Below are 5,866 nucleotides of genomic sequence, written 5' to 3'. Positions count from 1 at the left end.
CTTTCTAAAGATCTTTATTGGCCCTTGGTTTTTTAAAAAAAGAAAAAAATTTATGAAAGACTTTAAAAATTAGTTGCAATTTAATCATGATTCAAGAAAGTGAAGCTTGACATAGAGGAGGTGCTCAGTTAGTGAATGAAGATTATAGTATCTCTGGGAAAATTGATCCTAACTCTTTTGGAGAAGTAGTTCAGGAGCTCAGTTAGTGGTAAAGCAGGATGATTACAAAACCCATTGGTTTATCCCCACTGCTGAGCAATTACTTATTGAGTGTATTGAGCATTATAATAGGTAGTCAGGAGAAATAAAAAGGAAGGAGATTTGTTAATATACTGGGGGTTCTAAACAAAAATTAGGATAAAAAAATTGTAAATATTAGATGATAAATTCTGCTGAGGATGAGAACCCTATTTGTTCTTTGTGTGACACTCCCCAGCAAGAAGCAGAAATTTAATACAGATTTGGTGAATGTACAAAGAATTGAGAAGAACAGTAAATATCAATTATAGTTCAGTGAACATCGGTTTTGTGTAAATACCACGGGGAATGTAAGGTGGTATAAGATACAACCTTACTCTAAGAGAGATACAACCTCTCTCTTTAGTGAAGGCAAGATACATGGGTGGAAGGATAATGAGTTAAGGTGGATGTTAATTACTTTGAAATAGTTTCATTGAAAAAGTTCAGATGTAGATGTTGAGAAAGTAACAGTGATGGAATTCGGTAAATATGAGAAGTGGGGGTAAGGTATTAAGGGAAGAAAAGATATGAGCAATATATTTTTAAACTTTTTGAAAATTGAGATATAATTCCTATACCATTCACCTTTTTAAAGTGTACACTTCAGTGGTTTTTAGCATATTCACAAATTTGTGCAATCATCACCATAATTAATTTTGAACATTTTCATCATCCAAAAAGAAACTTTAGGCCTACCAGGAGCCACTCCTCATTCCCCCTCCTCCTGTCCAGCCCCTGGCAATCACTAATCTACTTTCTGTTTCTATGGATTTGCCTATTTTGGGCTTTTCATGTGAATGGAATCATTCAATATGTGGCCCTTGTGTCTGGCTTCTTTCAGTTAGCATACTGTTTTTAAGGTTCATCTGTGTTGTAGTGTGAGTCAATGCTTCATTCTGTTTTATGGCTGAATAATCTACCATAAGGACATACATTTTTTTTGTCCATACATCAATTGATGGACATTTGGGTTGTTTTCACCTTTTGAATACTATGAATAATGCTGTTGTGAACATTCATGTACAAGTTTTTGTGTGGACATGTGTTTTCATTTCTCTTGGCTTTAGAACTAGGAGTGGAATTGCTGGTTCATACAGTATCTTTATGTTTAACTTTTTGAGGATCTGCCAAACTGTTTTCCAAAACAGCTGCACCATTTTACAATCCTAGCAGTGGACCCAGCCTCCAATTTCTCTTCATCCTAACTCAACACTATCATTATCTCTTTGATTATAGCCATCCTAGTGGATGTGAAGTGACCTCATTGTGGCTTTGATGTGCATTTTCCTAATGACTAATGACTATTTTCTTGGGCTTATTGGCCATTTGAATTATCTTCTTTGGAAAAATATCTTCTAATGCTTTGTCCATTTTAAAATTGGATTGTCTCTTTATTGTTGAATTGTAAGGGTTATTTATATATTCTGCATAGTAGACCCTTATATGATTTTGTTCTCTCTTTTATGAGATGGTCAGTTTAGATGCGGCCACAAGAGGAGACACAGGAGAGGCTCAGGAAACAATTTTTTATACTCAACAAGAGGCACTGCACACACAGGGCCACATGGGAAAGACACCAGGGTGGTCAGGAGGCCAAGGGGAATGCTTAGGCCATGACCTTTATTGGGGTTTCTGGAAGGGCAAAGCAGACAGGGTAAATAGTTCACTATTGGGTAGTTTGAGTAATTTTGGTAGTATTTGGGCTACGTGAGTGGTCTCTAATGTCCTCATATCTGGCCCTGGGATAATTAAGGCAGAGGAATATTGCCTCCTGGGGTGAAGGTCTGATACAGGAGGTGTGGCTCTGGATTGGTTAGTTTGCATATCAAAGGTACTCCTTGCTGGGACCTTTGCTATCTCAATGAATGGGTTTACCTGGGAGAAAGTAGTCACTTCCCAGTCCCAGTCAGAAAAGTTTTTTAAGATAGAAAAACAATACACAAAAAATTGTATATCCACTCAATATAGATTTACAAATATTTTCTCCCATTCTATGGATTGCCTTTTTACTTTTTTTTTTTTTAACTTTTTTAAAGTATCTCTACACCTAACATGGAGTTCAAATTCACAACCGCAATTTCAAGAGTTGCGTGCTCTACCAACTGAGGCAGCCAGGTGCCCCTTTTTTACTTTCTTGATGGTGTCCTTTGATGCACAAAAGTTTAAATTTCTGATGAAGTCCAATTTTTCTATGGTTACTTGTGCTTCCAGTGTCATGTCTAAGAAACCATTGTCTAATGAAAGTTTAACATGATTTACCCATATGTTGTCTTCTAATATTTTTATGGTGTTAGCTCTTGTATTTAGGTCTTTGACATTTATAGTTCATTTTTATACATGGTGAGGTAGGAGTCCAACTTCTTTCTTTTACATTTGGATATATGGTTGTCTTACCATCATTTGTTGAAAAGACTATATTTCCCCCATTGAATGGTCATGGCACTCTTGCCAGAAATTACTGACTATAAAGACAAAATTTTATTTCTGAACTCTCAATTCCATTCCATTTGTCTATACATTTATCCTTACGCCTTGTTTAAGCTGTACTTAATTAATTGATAACTGTAGCTTTGTAATAAGTTAGAAATTGGGAAGTGTGAGTCCTCCAGCTATGTTCTTTTTCAAGATTGTGTTTGCTATTCTGGCTCTCTTGCATTTCCATACAAATTTTAGAATCAGCTTGTAAGCTTCTGCAAAAAAAAAAAAAAGAAAAAAAATCCATCTGGGATGTTGATAGTGATTGCCTTGACTCTCTTAATCAATTTGAGGGTGAGCAATGCATTCGATTATATTATTGGGTGCTATCGGAAATAAATTGGAAATAACAGATGAGCTAATTAGAAATTAGTCTTTTGGAGTAATGAGAAAGGAGTTTGTTGGGATAGTGAGTCATTTAGTGGAGGTCTTTGAAACCCAAACTAGAGTTTGAATTTTGTTAGATATTATAGCTTTTTTTGCCCCCAAATTCGTTTGTATATATAGATGATTTAATTCTGGTTCTCAATACTGTTGTATTTTCTGTAGCACTAAAGAGGGTCTTTTCCATGTTTCCTTAGGAAGTTGAGGTTTTAAATCAGTCAAAAAAACATTTGAATGCCTTTCCTCATAAGGACTATAGTTACATCAGAGGGACCACTGCTAAGCATTCCAGGAGAATAAAAGAACTAGAACACAAAGGTTTGCCCTCAGGCACTCTGTACTGTCATTGCCTATTGACAGCGATTAATTATGTTTAAGGAAGTGACACCTGTACATATCCTTTCGTAGCTAAGCATCATGAGTGATCTAGTTCCCTAGGAAAGACTTGTCCCTAACCCTCACATATTACATAAAAAAGCATTTCATGCGCAAGGTAGGATGGCTATCTCAGTGCATACTCACTCACAGCCCTCACCTGGGAAAAAATCCTGAGAGAAATGCCTTACTCAATAGTTCCACAGGTCTATTTTTTTTTTTATAACACTGAAACCTTTAAAAGATCTTAATGTTTATAATTTTAATATGTTTATAGCAGAAATAAAATTTATTTTTAAAATTTGTCTCTGGTAATTCTGTATTCTCAGACGTTTCTATGGAGAGTGGTGTGTTTGTGTGTGTGTGTGTGTGTGTGTGTGTATAGCTATTGAAATAATTGTAAATGTACAGAAAAGTTGCCAAAACAGTGCAAAGAATTTCAATGTCCCTTTCACCCAGATTCTCATATAGTTAACATTTTATTGCTTCATTGCTCACTGTGTGTGCACATATGCATATATTCTTTATTATTAGTCTTTTCCTGGACATTTTGAGGGTTGACAGAGCAAACTGCAGGCATGATGTTCCATGACTCCTAAACGCTCCGTTGTGTATTTTCCCCTAAACAGGGACAGTCTCCTACATAAAAGCAAACAACCTTCCATATCAGAAAATCTGTTTTGGTACACTACCATCCAATCCATGGAGGCCATTCAAATTTTGCCCACTGTCGCAACAATTTGTCTCTCTTCCAGTCCAAAATACTATACAGGAATACATTTTGCATTTAGCTGTCATGTATCTTCATGTCCTTCATGTCCAATAGTCCTTTAATTTGGAGTAGTTCCCCATCTTTTATGTGTTTGACAAATTTTAAAGAGTACACCATTTACTTTCAATAGGGTGGCCTACAACCTGAGTCCCTCTGATGGCAGGAATACCACAAAATGATGCTTTGCTTTTCCCAGTGAGTCTCAGCAGGAGGCATGTGACATAGACTCCTCCAAACCCTGGTGGTTAACCTTAATCACATCATCTTGTTTCTTCATTTCACCATTTCTCCTTTGTAATTGATTAGTATTCCAAAACCATGCCAATATCCTCTTCTCATCAAACTGCCTCCCACCAACCTTAGCATTCACTGCGGACTCCTACCTGAATCATCCACCTCTATAGTGGGTGCCAAATGGTAATCCTCTATTTCCATCATTTCCTCTGTGTTATTGCATTGGCATTCTACTGTTAGAGTTTTCCTTTCTCTCCATTTGTCTGTATCAATGTGAACTTGTAGATTCCTATTTTACTCAAGGGATTGTAATCCATTATCAGTTTATTTTGATGCCCAAATTGCCTCTGATTTGGCCAGTGGGAGCTCCTTCAAGCTGGCTCTTAACATTGCAACATTTGAAAGTATGTATATTGCTAAGATCTATCCATGTGTAGCTGTAATTAATTCATTTAGACTGCTTTATAATACGCTATTTTGTGAATATATACGTGGATATCATATATATCAGTTTATTCACTCTTCCATTGATGGACACTTGGGCTGTTTTCATGTTTTTGCTATTGTAATTTACTATTCCAGAACTCTAATGTTGAGTTTGAAATGTATTAAAATTTTGGATTCATGTCATATACTTCAAGTCTGTTTATTGCATTAGAAGTAGGCCTGTTTTGCAGTTTCACCAACAGTGAGAGGCTCACTTATTTTTTTTTTCCAAGTTTTTATTTAAATCCCAGTTAACATACAGTGTAAGGTTAGTTTCAGGTGTAGGATTTAGTGATTCATCACTTGCATGGAACATGCAGTGCTCATCACAACATGTGTACTTCTTAATACTCTTCACCCATGTAACCCATGCTCTCTCCGCCGCCCTCCAGCAAACTTCAGTGTGTTTTTCTACAGTTGAGAGTCTGTTTTACGGTTTGCTCTGAAATCATATGGTATTCATCTTTGACTTATTTCGTTTAGCATAGAGGGTCACTTTTAAAATACTGTTATCTGCATTTTTCTTGAAGAAAGATTTAAATGACCTGTTTTCAAAACTCTGTAATGAAGGCATTTATCTTTAAGTAAAATTTCTCTTGGTTTTTCTCCTATTTATGTACGGATATTGAAAGAAAAGGGTCGAGAAAACAAAATCGAAAGTTGTAAAACTTTAGGCTTATGCCAAGGCGAAGTTGCACCTGCAGACAAAGGGACCCGGGACAGGGACGCCGCCGCTAACGCGCACAGTTCCCAGAGCGCAGGCGCAGCAACCTCCCGAACTCCTGTTTCCCTCCCCGAAAAGTTTATCGCGGGTCTTGGGATAAACTTGTGGTGATTCCCAGAACTAAATTCTCGCGAGAGGTAATTAGTTGCTATAGTTGCGAATAACACATTTGCGAC

Source organism: Ailuropoda melanoleuca, chromosome 6, assembly GCF_002007445.2.
Source record: "Ailuropoda melanoleuca isolate Jingjing chromosome 6, ASM200744v2, whole genome shotgun sequence".
Classification (NCBI taxonomy): Eukaryota; Metazoa; Chordata; class Mammalia; order Carnivora; family Ursidae; genus Ailuropoda; species Ailuropoda melanoleuca.
Note: the sequence above shows the minus strand (reverse complement) of the source record.